Source organism: Urtica dioica, chromosome 1 (assembly GCF_054948205.1).
Source record: "Urtica dioica subsp. dioica isolate 48M chromosome 1, U.dioica_male_clone48M_v1_H2, whole genome shotgun sequence".
In the NCBI taxonomy this organism is placed as follows: Eukaryota; Viridiplantae; Streptophyta; class Magnoliopsida; order Rosales; family Urticaceae; genus Urtica; species Urtica dioica.
In genome coordinates, this window is record NC_142756.1 from 28744205 (window position 1) to 28767073 (window position 22869).

Below are 22869 nucleotides of genomic sequence, written 5' to 3' on the forward strand. Positions count from 1 at the left end.
GGCGAGAATGTGCTACGTCCAGGGGGTGGATGGAAAGATGAAGGGAAAGATGGCGAGCACCGTCTTGCAACTCGGAGACAAGTTCCCGTGCGGAATCGTGGAAGGAGGCCCCTTCGAGGAGCTGCCCAAAGGGATGATGTCGAGCGTCGAAAGGTGGAGAAACCGGATGACCTCGTTCCCATTGTGCTGGACGACGCCAAACCTGACCAAGTAGTCAAGGTAGGCGCCCAACTCCCGACCGAGATCCGACTCCAACTTGCGGCCTTCCTCCGCGAGTCCAAACACGTCTTTGGGTGGACACACGCCGACATGCCGGGGATCGACGCCGAGATAATGGTCCACCGCCTCAACGACGACAAAAGAGTGACCGAACACGTCCAGCCGAGACGAGCGTTCAATGAGGAGAGATACCAGGCCATTGGTGAAGAAGTTGACAAGCTTCTCACCGCCAACTTCATTAGGGAGGCGAAACACCCCAAGTGGGTGTCCAATGTCGTCATGGGGAAGAAGCCAAACGGAAAGTGGCGGATCTGCATAGATTACAAAGATCTCAACAAGGCCTGCCCGAAGGACAACTTTCCTCTCCCATGAATTGAATAACTAGTTGATGCCACGGCGGGCCATGAGCTGCTAAGCTTCATGGACGCCTATTCGGGATACAATCAGATCTGCATGCATGAACCGGATCAGATCAAGACCACCTTCGTTACGAACCGCGAACTCTATTGCTACAAGGTCATGCCTTTTGGCCTAAAAAACACGGGTGCTACGTACTAAAGGTTGGTAAATCGAATGTTCGCCAAATAGATTGGAAAAACAATGGAGGTCTACATGGATGACATGCTGGTCAAAAGTCTCAAAGCCCATGAACACGTCCGAGACCTCAGGGAAATGTTCACGATCCTGCGGCGCTACAAAATGAAGCTCAACCCCAACAAGTGCGCTTTCGGAGTTGAGTCCGGAAAATTCCAGGGCTACATGGTGAGCCGCCATGGGATCGAGGCTAATCCCGAAAAATTGAAGGCGATCTTGGAAATGAGGTCACCACAGAAGGTTAAAGAAGTACAAAGTTTGACGGGAAGAATCGCCGCCTTAACGCGATTCGTGTCCAAGGCCACCGACAGGTTCCAACCATTCTTTAAAGCATTGAAAATGACTGACGGGATCGTATGGATGGAGGAGTATGAAAAGGCGTTCCGCGAAGTGAAGACCTACTTCAGCTCCTCTCTGTTCCTTTTAAAACCGAAAGACAGTGAGACCTTGTATGTCTATTTCACGGTTTTCGACAGGGCCGTGAGCGCGGTCCTCATACACGAGGAAGACAAGGTCCAATGGCTGGTCTACTACATTAGCAAGGCGCTCCTTGACGCTGAGACTCGATACCCGGAAATTGAGAGATTGTCCCTCGCCCTTGTCACGAGCGTGAGAAAATTGTGCCCTTACTTTCAAGCACATCCGATCGTGGTGCGCACGGGACATCCCATCGAAAAGGCTCTGCAAAAAGGGACCTCGTCACGAATGGCCATATGGTCCCAAGAGCTGGGCGAGTACGGAGTCTAGTTTCAACCAAGAATCGCTATCAAAGGCCAGGCCCTCACCGACTTTGTGGCGGAATTCACCAGCACGCCCCCAATAGACGGAGACAAGCAAGACAAGGAGAACGACCACGACGAGTTGTCGAAGAAAAGGACCAGTGACCCGAGAAGGCTGGTCTGGGACTTGCACGTACACGGCGCATCAAATGCCCAGGGGGCTGGCGCCGACGTCGTACTCACGAACCCCGATAGGGAAAAATTGAGGTATGCATTGCGACTCACAACTAATTGTGAACCAGGTGAAGGGCGACTACGCAGCCAAGGAGCCGAGCATGATCACGTATCTATCCAAGACTCATAAGAACCAGGAATCTGTTGTCAATGGTGCCCACAAGAAGAGTTGTAGTCTTTATTTTGTACATTTGATGTAATAAAGTCTCATGAAGACTCTAGCTTGTAATTGCCTATCTATTCATTAATAAAGTTGAAACGTTCATTCAATCTTCCTTGTCTGAAGCTTTATGATAAAACCTTAGTCTTTTAGTCCATAAACAAACTTAACAACTTACGAAGAGACAAATGTAGATTTGCATGAACAAACTCTTCGTAGTTTGCTTAAAACGATATATTCGCAATCTTAGGGTCAAAGGACTATTGACCTCAGTATGATTGTTAGAAGAATCTATGATGTCTGGTTATGAGGCATTGAGAGTTTGGGACTCTATAGTTCTTCTAGGTATCTTCCGAATATACTGAATTGACCAGTGCACTTCTAGAGACAATATAAGAACAAACCATTTAACCTCTTATGTCTCGAAGTCACTATGTATGAATTGCATCATGCTTACCTTAATCCTGAAATGAGACATGCCATGTCACACCTTAGTATTCTCATTTGAGAAAGTCAAAGTTCGGACTCACTATGTGATTCCGAACAAGGCCTATTGGTGAAGTACTAAGTTGTGAGTCTGTCATGAGTAACTTTGTGAAGTTCTCATAGATATGGAATTCATGTACAAGATTGCTGAAATGCAATGTATGTCACCTCATGCTTTGTTCCTTGGAGTGTGAATAAATGAACTGGCCAGTGTCCAAATTGAGTCCTGACTCTTTTGGATGAAACAATGTGACTTGTTAGCTCCTCGTCAATACATTGTTTCTAACTTATTCACAAGCGACAAAGGAGTTGAGGAAATAACAGCTAGAAGGGTAAAATGGTAATTTAGTAAATCCCGACTAGCTGATGACATTCATGAAGGGTAAACATAGATAATATTCAGTGGATCCGCTCATCATAATTAGGTCAAATTCTTGAGTAGAAAACAAATTCATTTGAACCGAGAGATTTTCAGTGTCAGCTCTTTAGTGGAGTCAGTTGGCATTAAGCTAAACTTGGAAAAGGTTTGTGAACTTTTGAGTCCAAGTTTTTAGCTCAAGCTTTGTTCATTTGGGTCCATGAGGTCACTGTCACGAATCACATCGATAGGAATAGTTAAACTGGAAGCTAAGTCAAAACAAGAACGAAAATAGTCAAAAGGGTATTTTTGTCTTTTGAGACATAGGATGAAATGAATGTCAATAAATTTTTTGACATGGTCATTTGATGACAAGTTTCACTCGGCCAAAATAAGATTTATTGGGCCTTGTGAATTATACGTGAAGTTAAGAAGAACCCTTTTATCTGGAAGAGAAGATCTCAGGATTCGAAAGAATCGTTATCCGGGTAAGTGGATTATAGGCACCTACAATATCAAGAAATATTATATATATATATATATATATATATATATCTTTATATATATACATATATTGTACGTGCATTTTCTATATGCTTTCTAGTAAGCAAGAGTAAGATAAACCAAAAGACAATTCACTATCAAGATTAAGGGCTTTAAGCCGCTAACGAATTGGGAAACGGAATTAGTCCGGCTAACAAAAATGGCTAGAGGTAACTAGGAACCCGAGCCTTTGCTATGTGTTTAGTTAGCCACCTTCCAGAGATCCAGTCCTAGTGAACTGGATTATGAGAGACTGAAACTAAGACTCGTATTCAAAAGCGAGAATATTATGATAGGATCTTTGGGAGTCGCATCTCAAGATCTTATAATTCACGAGTTAATAAGCGAAAAGAATATATGTTAAGATCGGGATTAAACCCGAATTAAGCAGTCTCTCATGTTAAGTTAATTAAAGAGAAAACACAGAATGGTACCGCCTCCGACATATACCCCTTGTTAGCAGGTACCTATTATGCTTCGTGCTGGTACCACATGGGGATTAGGCAGGAGACTGTGCACCCTCCTGTCTGGCGCCAATAAGACATGTGTCGTGCGGATATCATTAAGGGATCCCGAGCAGGAAATGTATTGTATGATGGGAATTGCCGGGACCTAAGCTGGCATATTCTCAAGTAAGAGGAGTTACCGGGACCTAAGCTGGTAATTCCATAGTTATGATTAAAGCAAGTATGTTTATGATGTGAATCACCGGGACCTAAGCTGGTGAATTCTTAAGTAAGAGGAATCTCTCGGGACCTAAGCTGAGTGATTCCTAAGCAGGATGAATCTATCGGGACCTAAGCCGATTGATTCTCAAGTAAGGTGGATTTATCGGGACCTAAGCCGATACTTCCGCAAGTTATGAAAAGATATGATCTCATGTTATGTATTGTTTATGTGTTATGTGCATTGTGCATTAGATATGTAGATATCCGCTTACTGAGTCTTTCGACTCACAGTTATTATCTTGATATTGTAGATAAAGGAAAGGCCAAAGAAGACTGAGCAGAGCATCAGCGAAACCGGTAAGTAAGTAGGCGTGTGTATGTACGGCTGCCGACCTGTGGCTAAGTCAAGGGCGAATGAGTCTGTTTTGTTTTTAAAAAGAGACGAGTCTTTTTGTTTGTAAAATTTTAAATAGTATGTTGTAGGAAAAACGAAAAATTCGCCCATAGTTTTGAGACGTTTATGTAAATATTTTAAAAGTTTTTCTAGAAAATGTTTTTAGGAAGCGCTTCCACCAAAGTTTTTATGAATTTTATTTATGTCAAGTAAGATACGGAGAAATCTGCCGCGGCTCGCGGGCGAGCTAATGCTCGCGGGTCGTGACAGAATTTTTGGTATCAGAGCCCAGGTTGAGCCGTTTCTGTAGACTTGTGGTCGTACATACACTATCTTACTTACTTATAAGTCAGTTGATGTCCAAGATAGCCTTATCTATAATATCTTGTTGAGTCTTTGTGAAAGATAGTGGTTATATTAGGATAACCGTGTGCTTACCCATTCCTACTTATAGGTGAAGTAGAGATTAAGAATGGGACCTAAGAAGCAAACGCAGACGAATCTTTCACAAGAAATGACTGAGATTAGCAGGGCTTTAGAGCGCCAAGCAGAAGATGCTCGTCGAAGGGATGCTCAAATAGAAGAGCAGAACAGGTTGATCACGCAACTTATTGCACGAATGAATGAGCAGCAACCTCCACAGGGACAACAGGACCCTGAACCCCAGGCGCATCGACCAGAACAACCTGGAGGACAAGGTGAGCACGTGCCAAATATGAATAGGAATCCAGATGGTCAGAATGTACAAGCGCCACCACAAGCTCAAGCTATGGCGCCAGATGAGGTTCCGCTGTTCCAGATTCCGATAATGGCACCGACTGTCGGGGAGCCTGTATATGAGCGTTTTCGTAAGCAGAAACCACCGACTTTCAATGGAGATGCTGATCCTTCCCTTGCGGAAAATTGGATTAAAAGGATCCAACAGATCTTCACGTACATGCAACTTACAGATGCTGAGAGGGTTGCATGTGCTGTGAACCAGCTGGAACTTGAAGCTCGAAGTTGGTGGGAAGTAATCGCACTCTATGATGATGTTTCTCATATTACATGGAATCGTTTTATCAACCTATTTTATGAGAAGTACCTGGGTGAAGCTAATCTCTCGGGTAAGGTACGAGAGTTTATGGATCTTAAGCAAGGGAAGCTCTCTGTAGCTGAGTATATAGCCAAGTTTGATGAGCTTGCAAAGTTTTCGCCCTCTATGGTACCGACGGATCAGTCGCGCAAGATGAAGTTTATGCATGGACTCAATGTGGAAATTGTGCGTCAGGTTGATAGTGGCGACGTTGGGCCACGAACTTATGCGAATGCCGTTCAAATGGCGTTAAGGATTGATGGTTGGCGTATAGCACAAGCCAATCCAGCTGGCGAGTCAATGACCATCCTACAGGAATCTGTAGCAGAAGTCGAGAAGAAGAACTTCACCGACAAGAAGAAAAAGAGTTGGGATAGAAACTCCAGGTCTAGGGCGCAGGGAAATGAAGGAAGCTACAGAGGAAATCAAAACGAGAACAAGTACAAGAGGCCAAGGGTTAATGATTTCCCTACGTGCAACAAGTGCGGCAGAAAGCACTCAGGCGAGTGTCGCATAGGAACCTCAAGCTGCTACCGGTGTGGCTTAGAAGGTCATTTTGCACGGGATTGTCACGTTTCAGAAGAGAAGATCGCTTACTTGAAGAATCAACCTAAGACCAAAGCTCGCGTCTTTAGCATCTATGGAGATGAAGTAAAGGAGTCATCGTCTGGAAGAACCGGTTAGATTCCTATCCTTTACTCTTCAGTTATGCATTCCTGTATGTGGGAACTATGCATGTTCGTCTGTTGTGTCCTAGTCAAGTTCTTGATCTTGGTAGATGATGGAGTAGATTCCTGGTTAGTTATATCTAACAGTTAGGAAGTGACTATCTTAAGACTAGAATCAATCTGCTGTTCATTAAGCGATGACATGTTTAGAGGAAGTTATATCCTCTCTTCTTTTCTGAAGATGGAAAATTATCTGGAAACTCAATAGTGTGATGCAAAAGGAGTACCCTGCTTTTCTTTAAGTTTCGAGGACGAAACTAACTTAAGGGGGTAGGGATTGTAAGGACAAGTTTCTGCGTCACTCGTATTTGGAGATTTGGAAGTAATAAGCGAGTTTCCGTTGTTACAACTAAATTCTCGAGTGAATTATACTCCAATGGATTTATCGAATTAATTTTAAATATATTAAGGTTATGGAAATCTCGGAATAAACAAAGGAATTATCGAGTTTATCTCGATTAGTAAATTAATTCCGAGGAAACATTCCGGAAATTAAATTAAGAAATAAATTCTTAAGGACGAGAATTAATTCCGAGAAACCTTAAATATATTTAAATTATTCGAGAACGAACGAGAAAATTCTCGGTTCAAATCATATAATTATAATCCGTTCGGTGATGGATTTAATTAAATGATTGTATGAAAGGACGTGGTTGTAACAATTTTAAGAGACCCATTTGAAAGAAAACAAAGAAAATAGGTTGGTTTGTAATTAATGGGATAAGGATGAGCATTGCCATGTCATCAATCAAAGATTTGGATAATATCAAGTGATGTTTATCACTTAGCCGAATAAAATCAAACCCACCAGCCCAAGGAAGAGAAAAGACACGGGAAAAAAAAAAGAAGAAGGAGAAGAGAACCAGAGAGGGAAAGAGAGCGAGAGAGCGGAAGAGACCGAGAGTGAGAGACCGAGGGAGAGAGAGAGAGAGAGAGAGAGAGCGGCTGAGAAATAGAGAACGAGAGAGCGAGGGGGTGAGCTCGCGAAGGGGACGCTCGGCCGACGAGCCACCAGGACCGAGACCCAAAGTCGCTGGACGTGCGCGCGGACCGAGAAGAGACGAACCACCGCCGTGAGCCGCCGAGGACACCGGCTGAGAGGAGATCGCCGGGAAAGAAGGGAGAAAGGGCCGGAGAAGACTCGAACCCACCAATTTCACCTGAGGTAAGAGAGATTTTTATCTCTAGGGTTCGAAATTTTAGGGTTGGGATTTGGGGGTTTTCGATGTTAAGCGAAATTAATGGTTCAAGAGTTGATTTCGGTGATGATTCCTCTGATTATGGTGGTGTTCTTGGTTTTGGACGGGTTTGGGTGTGGTTTTGGTCTTGGCCGTGTAGTATGGTTCTAGCCGTGTGTTTGATCTTGATTTTTGGGACGTGATTCTGAGCTTGATGTTGTTTCTAGTTTGAGAATAGGAGTTAACGGTTGTTTCGTTGTTGTGCGTGTGAGTTATATATCTTGAGAGTCTAGGCTCGTTTTAGGTGGGCTGAACAGGTCTCGGGGCAGCGGCTCGGGATGGCGAAGAGGCTGTCCGAAGGTTGGCGGAGCTGTTGCGCGAGTGACGACGGAGTGGGGCTGGTCAGCGAGGTTCATCGGCTCGGTTGGGACGAGCTGTTGGGCCGGGGACGGCAGTGACGCTGTGGCGGCTCTCGAGGGCTATTAACGGCCGTCGGGTTTTCGTTCGGAGACTCGCGAAGTCTCGGTTTAGTGTTAGCAAGTCGAGAAATTTCCCGAGTCTCGACTCTAGTCGCGAACCTTTTTTTTTTAGTTTGTGTTGTGGGATATGTCGTGATGTATAAGTATTAGTATGTTTTATAATCAAGCTCGTTTTATGTAAGTCGTTAAGAAAAATAAATTAATATGTATCGTTACTAAACTCGTTGATGATTCAATTAAATTATTTAGTATCTTCATTTAATTTACGTTTCAAAACCGAGTTCGACTATAAGCTCGACTCGTTTACTTTAGAAAAAGAATATCAACGAGAAATGTTTCATTTACGTTCTCAAATACGTATAACTTGTCAATAAAAAGAGACAAGTCAAAAGAATATTTTCTAGAACATAATCAAGAAGTGTCGGTTTGAGTTATTTTCATATAACCTATATATGATATGGATTGTTAGTAATAACTTCTTTATACGTTCTTTTCTTTTAGTTTCGACCTCGGGAACCTATCCTAAGCAATGGGCTTTGTCCCGTCAAAAGAATAGGTGGTCGAATAGTGGGGCGTTTCTTAGCCTAGATCAGGGAAGTTGTTAAGGCCTTGTTCTTAGGCGTCGATTCTTTCCCGTCTCTGTTCTGTCATGTATTCCCTGATGTTTGTTTTTTTAGACGCTCTGAGTAGCGTGACTAGGAGGACGTTTTGAATACGTTCCTTATGAGCTTTCTTTTAGTAGAAGTGTGTACGTTAGTAGATCAATGGACGAGATACTGAGTATGCTCGATTTCGATCTTTCTCTTCCATAGATACGTCCAGATTGCTATAAGGATTAGCAGGAGAAGCTTACGAGGACTGGGTTATACGTGAAGTTAAGAAGAACCCTTTTATCTGGAAGAGAAGATCTCAGGATTCGAAAGAATCGTTATCCGGGTAAGTGGATTATAGGCACCTACAATATCAAGAAATATTATATATATATATATATCTTTATATATATACATATATTGTACGTGCATTTTCTATATGCTTTCTAGTAAGCAAGAGTAAGATAAACCAAAAGACAATTCACTATCAAGATTAAGGGCTTTAAGCCGCTAACGAATTGGGAAACGGAATTAGTCCGGCTAACAAAAATGGCTAGAGGTAACTAGGAACCCGAGCCTTTGCTATGTGTTTAGTTAGCCACCTTCCAGAGATCCAGTCCTAGTGAACTGGATTATGAGAGACTGAAACTAAGACTCGTATTCAAAAGCGAGAATATTATGATAGGATCTTTGGGAGTCGCATCTCAAGATCTTATAATTCACGAGTTAATAAGCGAAAAGAATATATGTTAAGATCGGGATTAAACCCGAATTAAGCAGTCTCTCATGTTAAGTTAATTAAAGAGAAAACACAGAATGGTACCGCCTCCGACATATACCCCTTGTTAGCAGGTACCTATTATGCTTCGTGCTGGTACCACATGGGGATTAGGCAGGAGACTGTGCACCCTCCTGTCTGGCGCCAATAAGACATGTGTCGTGCGGATATCATTAAGGGATCCCGAGCAGGAAATGTATTGTATGATGGGAATTGCCGGGACCTAAGCTGGCATATTCTCAAGTAAGAGGAGTTACCGGGACCTAAGCTGGTAATTCCATAGTTATGATTAAAGCAAGTATGTTTATGATGTGAATCACCGGGACCTAAGCTGGTGAATTCTTAAGTAAGAGGAATCTCTCGGGACCTAAGCTGAGTGATTCCTAAGCAGGATGAATCTATCGGGACCTAAGCCGATTGATTCTCAAGTAAGGTGGATTTATCGGGACCTAAGCCGATACTTCCGCAAGTTATGAAAAGATATGATCTCATGTTATGTATTGTTTATGTGTTATGTGCATTGTGCATTAGATATGTAGATATCCGCTTACTGAGTCTTTCGACTCACAGTTATTATCTTGATATTGTAGATAAAGGAAAGGCCAAAGAAGACTGAGCAGAGCATCAGCGAAACCGGTAAGTAAGTAGGCGTGTGTATGTACGGCTGCCGACCTGTGGCTAAGTCAAGGGCGAATGAGTCTGTTTTGTTTTTAAAAAGAGACGAGTCTTTTTGTTTGTAAAATTTTAAATAGTATGTTGTAGGAAAAACGAAAAATTCGCCCATAGTTTTGAGACGTTTATGTAAATATTTTAAAAGTTTTTCTAGAAAATGTTTTTAGGAAGCGCTTCCACCAAAGTTTTTATGAATTTTATTTATGTCAAGTAAGATACGGAGAAATCTGCCGCGGCTCACGGGCGAGCTAATGCTCGCGGGTCGTGACAGAATTTTTGGTATCAGAGCCCAGGTTGAGCCGTTTCTGTAGACTTGTGGTCGTACATACACTATCTTACTTACTTATAAGTCAGTTGATGTCCAAGATAGCCTTATCTATAATATCTTGTTGAGTCTTTGTGAAAGATAGTGGTTATATTAGGATAACCGTGTGCTTACCCATTCCTACTTATAGGTGAAGTAGAGATTAAGAATGGGACCTAAGAAGCAAACGCAGACGAATCTTTCACAAGAAATGACTGAGATTAGCAGGGCTTTAGAGCGCCAAGCAGAAGATGCTCGTCGAAGGGATGCTCAAATAGAAGAGCAGAACAGGTTGATCACGCAACTTATTGCACGAATGAATGAGCAGCAACCTCCACAGGGACAACAGGACCCTGAACCCCAGGCGCATCGACCAGAACAACCTGGAGGACAAGGTGAGCACGTGCCAAATATGAATAGGAATCCAGATGGTCAGAATGTACAAGCGCCACCACAAGCTCAAGCTATGGCGCCAGATGAGGTTCCGCTGTTCCAGATTCCGATAATGGCACCGACTGTCGGGGAGCCTGTATATGAGCGTTTTCGTAAGCAGAAACCACCGACTTTCAATGGAGATGCTGATCCTTCCCTTGCGGAAAATTGGATTAAAAGGATCCAACAGATCTTCACGTACATGCAACTTACAGATGCTGAGAGGGTTGCATGTGCTGTGAACCAGCTGGAACTTGAAGCTCGAAGTTGGTGGGAAGTAATCGCACTCTATGATGATGTTTCTCATATTACATGGAATCGTTTTATCAACCTATTTTATGAGAAGTACCTGGGTGAAGCTAATCTCTCGGGTAAGGTACGAGAGTTTATGGATCTTAAGCAAGGGAAGCTCTCTGTAGCTGAGTATATAGCCAAGTTTGATGAGCTTGCAAAGTTTTCGCCCTCTATGGTACCGACGGATCAGTCGCGCAAGATGAAGTTTATGCATGGACTCAATGTGGAAATTGTGCGTCAGGTTGATAGTGGCGACGTTGGGCCACGAACTTATGCGAATGCCGTTCAAATGGCGTTAAGGATTGATGGTTGGCGTATAGCACAAGCCAATCCAGCTGGCGAGTCAATGACCATCCTACAGGAATCTGTAGCAGAAGTCGAGAAGAAGAACTTCACCGACAAGAAGAAAAAGAGTTGGGATAGAAACTCCAGGTCTAGGGCGCAGGGAAATGAAGGAAGCTACAGAGGAAATCAAAACGAGAACAAGTACAAGAGGCCAAGGGTTAATGATTTCCCTACGTGCAACAAGTGCGGCAGAAAGCACTCAGGCGAGTGTCGCATAGGAACCTCAAGCTGCTACCGGTGTGGCTTAGAAGGTCATTTTGCACGGGATTGTCACGTTTCAGAAGAGAAGATCGCTTACCTGAAGAATCAACCTAAGACCAAAGCTCGCGTCTTTAGCATCTATGGAGATGAAGTAAAGGAGTCATCGTCTGGAAGAACCGGTTAGATTCCTATCCTTTACTCTTCAGTTATGCATTCCTGTATGTGGGAACTATGCATGTTCGTCTGTTGTGTCCTAGTCAAGTTCTTGATCTTGGTAGATGATGGAGTAGATTCCTGGTTAGTTATATCTAACAGTTAGGAAGTAACTATCTTAAGACTAGAATCAATCTGCTGTTCATTAAGCGATGACATGTTTAGAGGAAGTTATATCCTCTCTTCTTTTCTGAAGATGGAAAATTATCTGGAAACTCAATAGTGTGATGCAAAAGGAGTACCCTGCTTTTCTTTAAGTTTCGAGGACGAAACTAACTTAAGGGGGTAGGGATTGTAAGGACAAGTTTCTGCGTCACTCGTATTTGGAGATTTGGAAGTAATAAGCGAGTTTCCGTTGTTACAACTAAATTCTCGAGTGAATTATACTCCAATGGATTTATCGAATTAATTTTAAATATATTAAGGTTATGGAAATCTCGGAATAAACAAAGGAATTATCGAGTTTATCTCGATTAGTAAATTAATTCCGAGGAAACATTCCGGAAATTAAATTAAGAAATAAATTCTTAAGGACGAGAATTAATTCCGAGAAACCTTAAATATATTTAAATTATTCGAGAACGAACGAGAAAATTCTCGGTTCAAATCATATAATTATAATCCGTTCGGTGATGGATTTAATTAAATGATTGTATGAAAGGACGTGGTTGTAACAATTTTAAGAGACCCATTTGAAAGAAAACAAAGAAAATAGGTTGGTTTGTAATTAATGGGATAAGGATGAGCATTGCCATGTCATCAATCAAAGATTTGGATAATATCAAGTGATGTTTATCACTTAGCCGAATAAAATCAAACCCACCAGCCCAAGGAAGAGAAAAGACACGGGAAAAAAAAAAGAAGAAGGAGAAGAGAACCAGAGAGGGAAAGAGAGCGAGAGAGCGGAAGAGACCGAGAGTGAGAGACCGAGGGAGAGAGAGAGAGAGAGAGAGAGAGAGCGGCTGAGAAATAGAGAACGAGAGAGCGAGGGGGTGAGCTCGCGAAGGGGACGCTCGGCCGACGAGCCACCAGGACCGAGACCCAAAGTCGCTGGACGTGCGCGCGGACCGAGAAGAGACGAACCACCGCCGTGAGCCGCCGAGGACACCGGCTGAGAGGAGATCGCCGGGAAAGAAGGGAGAAAGGGCCGGAGAAGACTCGAACCCACCAATTTCACCTGAGGTAAGAGAGATTTTTATCTCTAGGGTTCGAAATTTTAGGGTTGGGATTTGGGGGTTTTCGATGTTAAGCGAAATTAATGGTTCAAGAGTTGATTTCGGTGATGATTCCTCTGATTATGGTGGTGTTCTTGGTTTTGGACGGGTTTGGGTGTGGTTTTGGTCTTGGCCGTGTAGTATGGTTCTAGCCGTGTGTTTGATCTTGATTTTTGGGACGTGATTCTGAGCTTGATGTTGTTTCTAGTTTGAGAATAGGAGTTAACGGTTGTTTCGTTGTTGTGCGTGTGAGTTATATATCTTGAGAGTCTAGGCTCGTTTTAGGTGGGCTGAACAGGTCTCGGGGCAGCGGCTCGGGATGGCGAAGAGGCTGTCCGAAGGTTGGCGGAGCTGTTGCGCGAGTGACGACGGAGTGGGGCTGGTCAGCGAGGTTCATCGGCTCGGTTGGGACGAGCTGTTGGGCCGGGGACGGCAGTGACGCTGTGGCGGCTCTCGAGGGCTATTAACGGCCGTCGGGTTTTCGTTCGGAGACTCGCGAAGTCTCGGTTTAGTGTTAGCAAGTCGAGAAATTTCCCGAGTCTCGACTCTAGTCGCGAACCTTTTTTTTTAGTTTGTGTTGTGGGATATGTCGTGATGTATAAGTATTAGTATGTTTTATAATCAAGCTCGTTTTATGTAAGTCGTTAAGAAAAATAAATTAATATGTATCGTTACTAAACTCGTTGATGATTCAATTAAATTATTTAGTATCTTCATTTAATTTACGTTTCAAAACCGAGTTCGACTATAAGCTCGACTCGTTTACTTTAGAAAAAGAATATCAACGAGAAATGTTTCATTTACGTTCTCAAATACGTATAACTTGTCAATAAAAAGAGACAAGTCAAAAGAATATTTTCTAGAACATAATCAAGAAGTGTCGGTTTGAGTTATTTTCATATAACCTATATATGATATGGATTGTTAGTAATAACTTCTTTATACGTTCTTTTCTTTTAGTTTCGACCTCGGGAACCTATCCTAAGCAATGGGCTTTGTCCCGTCAAAAGAATAGGTGGTCGAATAGTGGGGCGTTTCTTAGCCTAGATCAGGGAAGTTGTTAAGGCCTTGTTCTTAGGCGTCGATTCTTTCCCGTCTCTGTTCTGTCATGTATTCCCTGATGTTTGTTTTTTTAGACGCTCTGAGTAGCGTGACTAGGAGGACGTTTTGAATACGTTCCTTATGAGCTTTCTTTTAGTAGAAGTGTGTACGTTAGTAGATCAATGGACGAGATACTGAGTATGCTCGATTTCGATCTTTCTCTTCCATAGATACGTCCAGATTGCTATAAGGATTAGCAGGAGAAGCTTACGAGGACTGGGTTATACGTGAAGTTAAGAAGAACCCTTTTATCTGGAAGAGAAGATCTCAGGATTCGAAAGAATCGTTATCCGGGTAAGTGGATTATAGGCACCTACAATATCAAGAAATATTATATATATATATATATATCTTTATATATATACATATATTGTACGTGCATTTTCTATATGCTTTCTAGTAAGCAAGAGTAAGATAAACCAAAAGACAATTCACTATCAAGATTAAGGGCTTTAAGCCGCTAACGAATTGGGAAACGGAATTAGTCCGGCTAACAAAAATGGCTAGAGGTAACTAGGAACCCGAGCCTTTGCTATGTGTTTAGTTAGCCACCTTCCAGAGATCCAGTCCTAGTGAACTGGATTATGAGAGACTGAAACTAAGACTCGTATTCAAAAGCGAGAATATTATGATAGGATCTTTGGGAGTCGCATCTCAAGATCTTATAATTCACGAGTTAATAAGCGAAAAGAATATATGTTAAGATCGGGATTAAACCCGAATTAAGCAGTCTCTCATGTTAAGTTAATTAAAGAGAAAACACAGAATGGTACCGCCTCCGACATATACCCCTTGTTAGCAGGTACCTATTATGCTTCGTGCTGGTACCACATGGGGATTAGGCAGGAGACTGTGCACCCTCCTGTCTGGCGCCAATAAGACATGTGTCGTGCGGATATCATTAAGGGATCCCGAGCAGGAAATGTATTGTATGATGGGAATTGCCGGGACCTAAGCTGGCATATTCTCAAGTAAGAGGAGTTACCGGGACCTAAGCTGGTAATTCCATAGTTATGATTAAAGCAAGTATGTTTATGATGTGAATCACCGGGACCTAAGCTGGTGAATTCTTAAGTAAGAGGAATCTCTCGGGACCTAAGCTGAGTGATTCCTAAGCAGGATGAATCTATCGGGACCTAAGCCGATTGATTCTCAAGTAAGGTGGATTTATCGGGACCTAAGCCGATACTTCCGCAAGTTATGAAAAGATATGATCTCATGTTATGTATTGTTTATGTGTTATGTGCATTGTGCATTAGATATGTAGATATCCGCTTACTGAGTCTTTCGACTCACAGTTATTATCTTGATATTGTAGATAAAGGAAAGGCCAAAGAAGACTGAGCAGAGCATCAGCGAAACCGGTAAGTAAGTAGGCGTGTGTATGTACGGCTGCCGACCTGTGGCTAAGTCAAGGGCGAATGAGTCTGTTTTGTTTTTAAAAAGAGACGAGTCTTTTTGTTTGTAAAATTTTAAATAGTATGTTGTAGGAAAAACGAAAAATTCGCCCATAGTTTTGAGACGTTTATGTAAATATTTTAAAAGTTTTTCTAGAAAATGTTTTTAGGAAGCGCTTCCACCAAAGTTTTTATGAATTTTATTTATGTCAAGTAAGATACGGAGAAATCTGCCGCGGCTCGCGGGCGAGCTAATGCTCGCGGGTCGTGACACAAGGAAAGAGAGTTTATTTTGTGCATAAATGTATTTAGATACTTGCCAAAAGAAAAAGAGGAAACAAATTTGCATATAGATGCACAAGGAATTTCGGCCAAGAGAATAATGGGCAAGCCAAGGAACAAAAAAGGAAACAAATCCAAGCCTCTAGGAGGCAGCCTTGGGCGCCCATAATGGAATGGGAAATAAGGGATTTTTGCTCATGAATATGTGATATTCTATAGAAGAGGAAAGTACCTTATTGAAGGTAAAACATCTCCTATAAATAGGAGCCCCATTCCTCTCATTCCATTCATTCCACACAAGTTAGAGATTGAGAGACTCTCTCTCTAGACATTGTGGCCGAAAATCCTCTCTCTCTCTCTCTAGTTTATTTTCGATTTTTTCTTGTCTTGGCACCTAGGTCCACACTCAACCTAGTGTTTAGCTCTGCGACTTCGAGATTCGTTCTTAAGTCGTAGCGTTTAAAAGTGCCCACTCACTGATTCCTTCTTTTCGAGTGATTTAGTGATAGAAACTTTCGTGGTTGCTCGAGGTGCCGAGGAAAGAAAGAGAGACGTGCTGCGAGGGGAGACGAGCGTTGCAAACTTTCCACAAGCTTCTTCAAAGTTCAAGCTTCAAGAAAGGTTAGTAAACTTCTAGCTCATATTGGTTTTTAATTACATGTACTTGCATTTGTCTAGGTTAGTAAAAACCGTTTTACTTGTAAAAGAAAATTTTTAAAATTCCGCCGCTTACCGAAGCGTTAATTATTTTCTCAAACCCTAGATCGATTCCAAAAAATGGTATCAGAGCTATGGTCAAAGATTAGCATGTACATGTTTTTAAAATTATGAGCTTGAAAATCGTTTTCGAAAGTTTACTAATTTTGTGACAAGTTAGAATTGTTATCTTAGATTTTTTTTAATTTATTGCTCATGTCTTTAAATTAAAAAGCATGTTGATTTTCTATGAGTTTGGGATGTTTTTAAAACACATTAGAATCAGTTCTAAAAGTTTTTAATTTTTTTATATTGAAAAACGTGTTTTAAAGGTTTGAGAAATTTCGGTCAATTTTGTGACTAGTTACTTTGTCTTTCTAGTTTCTTTTATTTACCGTATTCGTTTTATGCTTGTTGTTATTTCTTTTATTCTATGTTATTACCCTGCTAATAAAACACAAATAAAAGCTTTAAACAACATCTTAAAACGTTCTGTTACACTTGATTCTTTTTCGCACCTAAAAAGGACCAAAGTTTTAATTTATTTATTTTTCTTCGAGCTGGAGTAAACCCGCATTAAAAGTGGCATAACTCTCTGCTCAGAAATTGAAATTTAATGATTCTTGAATCAAATTAAAGCTTTGTCTGTCCTCTGTCCAATGCCACCGGTTTCGGCTGAAAAGGACATCGGAGCCGCCAGATATGGCGATTTTACTCCGAGGTGTGCGGCTGTCTGAAACTCCAGTTTTTTAGAAATCCGGATTTTCAAACCCCACTACCATGAGTTATTGAACTCTAATGAGAAAATTTTCTTGAGCAAAAATGTTTTTCATATGATTATAAACATGATGTGTAAGATTGAAATGTTTTGATTTTGAAAGTTTAATTGAAATTGAATTTTTACAAAACTAGTTTGATTTTTGAAAAACCGTTTTCACTTTCAAACTTGAAAATATTTTGTCATCCAAATCAAATAAATTTTCAAAATGTTTTCAAAACTATATCTATATCACATATGTTCAAAATCTATATGCTCTTGAAAATTTGAGTGGGAGGTCTCCTTGTAGACAAGCCGAAAAATAAAAAGATGTGTAATCTCAAACTTTCAAGTGTTCGAGTGAGTTGAAGTTTACACTTTCCTCACGCACTTTCCCGAAATAGAAAATAGGAAAAGATCGAGTATGTACCTTGTGCCTTTATGCACTAATACTGCTCTGAACATGTCGATCTAGGATTCTCTTCTAGTTGTCCGCTCTGTCGCTCTCTAACTAGGAAATTTGTTTCCGAAATTATAAGAGTCGATGAACCAACTCCAAAAACTAAGTGGGAGGGTTATATTTGTTGTTTGTAACCCGCGATCCCCAACACTAGTGAAAGATGCAATAACGTGGGACTAAGAGCCGCTCTTGCGACCCTCACTTAAATGTGAGTACTCCAAGGCGTTATTGTTTCGATCATTGCTCAATGAGCTACGTCCGAGAGTGATGCAATGATGGCAAGGCCTCCCCTTGGGGGATTGTTTTTCAAAGCTGATCTTTTGGACTAAGTGGTTGGTTGCACGCTTAGGCTCAATCCCTAGTATCCTCCCTTGAGGCTCTGCGAAAGGATGTGAGTGATCAAACCAATTTACAAGGTGGCTAGTCAAAGTAGATGTGTTGACATCTTGGCTTAGCATTAATGATGTGTCATTTACTTATAAAAGGAGATTTTTTGCGGCCTTCTCTTGAGGGAGTAAATTATCGTTTGGTTTATAACACCTTTGGATTTTATAAAAGTCTTAATAAAACTTAAATCCTAAACCAAAGACTAATCATAAACTTGTTTCAACTTAAATAGGCAACATGTCTCTCAACCTTCTCTCGTTCATCCTTTCCTCGAACAAACTCGAAAACGAAAACTACATAGATTCGAAACGTAACCTCGACATAATACATACCGTTAACAAGCACAAATGGGTACTCACAACCCCGTGTCCTCCTCTGACGAATGATGATTCAACTCAAGAGGACAATGACGCCTTAGCGGCCTGGCTTCGATCCGATGAGATTGTGAGGTGCTATATCTTGGCATCTATGAACAATATCCTGAAAGAGCAACATCGTGACTTCGAGACTGCCGCTGACATGCTCTACAATCTCCTTGAGATGTTTGGAGGGCAAAGGCGTCAAATAAGGCTACAAGCAGTCCGACAGTTTATGAACTGTCATATGCAGGCTAGGACTCCTATTGGAGACTTTATGATACTGATCATTAGTCATCTGAGTAAAATGGAAATCCTAGGATCTGAGATTGTTGGGAAGAATGTCATAGATGTGATCTTAGAAACTCTCCCCACATCTCTTGATACCTTCAAGATGAACTACTCCATTAACAAGCTAGAGTACACTGTTACCAAGCTTATGGAGGAACTTCACACTGCTGTAGGTTTCACTAAGAGAAAGAGGAATCAAGGAGAGGCACATGCTACTGAGCAAAGAGCCTCCGACTCTGGAACTAAGAAGAGACCTCACAAGGCCGATAAAAAGAACTGTCCTGCCAATCTCAAAGCAAAGGAACATAGTATTGTACTAGTTACCGCAGCATGCTTAGTAGCTGATAATGTATCAACGTGGATTCTTGACTCCGCTGCTACAAACCATATTTGTTGTTCCTTGAATGGTTTCAAGAAAACCAAAAGCTTAGAAGAAGGCGAGTTCTGTTTCAAATGGGGTGATGGGAGCCTGGTGTCCGCGAAGGCTGTGGGATCCGTGACGCTGTCTTTTGAAGACTGCACTTTAAACTTGAATAATGTTTATTTTGTTCCTACCTTTGGGAAGAACTTAATATCCATTGCTCGTCTTCGTGAGCAAGATTATTGTTTAAAGTTCATTAAGAATGGAACTCGTATTTCGTTTCCTGATAATTCTTTTGTCACTGATGCATGTATGAAGAATGCTCTTTTCTACATCTATCCCACTCAACCTTCTCTTTTAGACACCGAAATAGATAATGATCTAATTAGGGAGTCAAAGAGGATCAAACTTTCTGAATCCTCCGATCTAACAAAATCAACACACCTATGGCACTTAAGACTTGGTCATATCAGTCTAGAAAGGATTAAGAGACTTGTGAGGGATGGTTCACTCCAAGCCTCTGCAATAGGTTCACTACCTACTTGTGAATCCTGCATAGAAGGAAAAATGACTAAGCGACCTTTCTCCGATAAGGGTCGAAGAGCCACTGAGTTGCTGGAACTGATACATTCTGATGTATGTGGTCCGCTCACCCAACAGGCACGTAGGGGATACGAATACTTCGTTACCTTCACCGATGATTACTCAAGATATGGGTTTGTCTATTTGCTTAAACACAAATCCAAGACCTTTAACGTATTTAAGGTCTTTAGGGCTTTAGTGGAAAAGCAAACTGGCAAAGTGATCAAAACCATTCGATCTGATCGAGGTGGTGAGTATATGTCTGGAGAGTTTGATGACTTTCTTAAAGAAGAAGGTATCGCTTCTCAGCTTACCGCACCTGGCACACCTTAACAAAACGGAGTGTCAGAGAGAAGAAACCGAACTCTTATGGAGATGGTTAGATCAATGATGAGTTACTCATCACTCCCGCTTTCCTTTTGGGGATATGCCCTCGAAACAGCCGCTTACATTCTGAACCAAGTTCCGTCTAAAACGGTTCCTGGTACTCCTTATGAACGATGGACTGGCCGTAAAGTGAATCTTGGCCGCATCCGAATTTGGGGTTGCCCTGCACACGTGCTGAGGCAAAAGACTAGCAAGTTGGCTAGTAGGTCAGAATTGTGCCTGTTTGTAGGATATCCAAAGGAAACCAAAGGTTTTACTTTCTATAGTCCCGAGGACGATAAGACTTTCGTTAGCACGAATGCTCGTTTCCTCGAGGAGGACTTTATGAAAGATGCAAAACCTAGAAGCAAAATTGTGCTTGAAGAAAAGTTGGGTGAGGAAGCTTCTACCTCATCTGTAAGAACTGTTCTTACCCCAACTGAAACACAACCTAACTCATCAGAATCTCGTCAAGTAGTACTTAGACGTAGTGAGAGGGCTACTCAAAAGCCTGACAGGTACATGTCTTATGGAGACTCTCTTGTAGCCGTCTCCGACATGGATGACCCTGTTTCCTATAGCCAAGCGATGGCTTGTTCTGAATCAAACCTTTGGCTTGACGCCATGAAAGTTGAAATGCACTCGATGTATATCAACAAAGTCTGGAAACTTGTAGACCTTCCTGAAGGGATTAAACCCGTAGGGTGTAAGTGGATATACAAGAAGAAAAGGGGTCCTGATGGGAACGTCGAGACGTTCAAAGCACGACTTGTGACGAAGGGTTATACCCAACAGGAAGGGATTGACTATGAAGAAACCTTCTCGCCAGTCGCGATGCTTAAATCCATCCGCATACTCCTATCCATAGCAATAGCTCTAGACTATGAGATCTGGCAAATGGATGTCAAGACAGCCTTTCTGAATGGCAATCTTGACGAGCGCATTTACATGGCTCAACCAGACGGTTTCGTGGATAAAGGTCAAGAGACCAAGGTTTGTGAGTTGCTTAAATCCATTTATGGACTAAAGCAAGCATCTAGGTCATGGAATATTAGATTCGATGAAACTGTAAAGCGCTTCGGCTTTGAACAGTCAATAGATGAGCCTTGTGTTTACAAGTTAATACACGAAGGCAAAGTTGTGTTTCTGGTACTATATGTCGATGATATACTACTCATTGGTAATGACGTGGGTAAGTTATCTGAGGTTAAGGTCTGGCTAGCAAAGCAATTCGATATGATCTAGGAGAAGCCGCGTACATTCTGGGGATCCAAATCTTTCGAGATAGGAAAAACTGGACCCTGTCGCTCTCTCAAGTATCTTATATTGATAAGGTAATGGATCGCTTCTCGATGCAAGACTCCAAGAAGGGCCAAACACCCTTTAGGCATGGAGTTTCACTCTCTAAGGACCAGTCTCCCAAGACTGCACAAGAGATTGAAGACATGAGGAAGATTCCTTACGCCTCTGCCGTAGGAAGCCTCATGTATGCTATGCTTTGCACTAGACCTGATATATGTTTCGCCGTTGGCGTAGTTAGCCGTTTCCAATCCAACCCTGGACCCGAGCACTGGATTGATGTTAAGCATGTTCTTAAGTATCTTCGAAGAACTAGGAACTTGATGCTTACATACTCAGGTACTGACCTGACTATGACGGGATATACCGACTCCGATTTTCAAGCGGATAAGGATTCCAGGAAATCCACTTCGGGATCTGTGTTCATCCTTAATGGTGGAGTTGTTGTGTGGAGAAGTATTAAGCAATCTTGCATTGCTGACTCCACAATGGAAGCAGAATATGTGGCTGCTTGTGAAGCATCCAAAGAGGCTGTATGGCTTAGAAAGTTCCTTAAGTATTTGGAAGTTGTTCCAAACGTCGACGAGCCCATGACCCTTTATTGTGATAATAGTGGGGCTGTCGCTAACTCAAAGGAACCTAGAAGCCATAAGCGCTCTAAGCATATTGAGAGGAAATACCATTTGATTTGAGAGATCGTGCAGCGCGGAGACGTGGAAGTGAAGAAGATCTCAACGATGGATAACCTCGCAGATCCATTCACCAAGGCCCTAGCGAACAAGGTCTTCGACCAACATCGTGAGGGATTAGGCATGAAGGACTACACACACCTTCTTTGAGTCAAGTGGGAGTTTGTTGTCAATGGTGCCCACAAGAAGAGTTATAGTCTTTATTTTGTACATTTGATGTAATAAAGTCTCATGAAGACTCTAGCTTGTAATTGCCTATCTATTCATTAATAAAGTTGAAACGTTCATTCAATCTTCCTTGTCTGAAGCTTTATGATAAAACCTTAGTCTTTTAGTCCATAAACAAACTTAACAACTTACGAAGAGACAAATGTAGATTTGCATGAACAAACTCTTCGTAGTTTGCTTAAAACGATATATTCGCAATCTTAGGGTCAAAGGACTATTGACCTCAGTATGATTGACCAGTGCACTTCTAGAGACAATATAAGAACAAACCATTTAACCTCTTATGTCTCGAAGTCACTATGTATGAATTGCATCATGCTTACCTTAATCCTGAAATGAGACATGCCATTTCACACCTTAGTATTCTCATTTGAGAAAGTCAAAGTTCGGACTCACTATGTGATTCCGAACAAGGCCTATTGGTGAAGTACTAAGTTGTGAGTCTGTCATGAGTAACTTTGTGAAGTTCTCATAGATATGGAATTCATGTACAAGATTGCTGAAATGCAATGTATGTCACCTCATGCTTTGTTCCTTGGAGTGTGAATAAATGAACTGGCCAGTGTCCAAATTGAGTCCTGACTCTTTTGGATGAAACAATGTGACTTGTTAGCTCCTCGTCAATACATTGTTTCTAACTTATTCACAAGCGACAAAGGAGTTGAGGAAATAACAGCTAGAAGGGTAAAATGGTAATTTAGTAAATCCCGACTAGCTGATGACATTCATGAAGGGTAAA

At 41.7% G+C, this 22869-nt stretch overlaps 2 long non-coding RNA genes across 2 annotated transcripts; both read left to right on the plus strand.

Moving 5' to 3' along the window:
* Nucleotides 1-6858: 6858 nt before the first annotated feature.
* LOC149407854 (uncharacterized) lies at nucleotides 6859-10063 on the plus strand. Its single transcript, XR_016297223.1, has 3 exons — nucleotides 6859-7343; nucleotides 8648-8771; nucleotides 9794-10063. It is a non-coding gene; the product is annotated as an uncharacterized LOC149407854 (long non-coding RNA).
* Nucleotides 10064-12359: 2296 nt separating this feature from the next.
* On the plus strand, nucleotides 12360-15567 carry LOC149407855 (uncharacterized). Its single transcript, XR_016297225.1, has 3 exons — nucleotides 12360-12846; nucleotides 14150-14273; nucleotides 15298-15567. It is a non-coding gene; the product is annotated as an uncharacterized LOC149407855 (long non-coding RNA).
* The last annotated feature ends 7302 nt before the right edge of the window (nucleotides 15568-22869 follow it).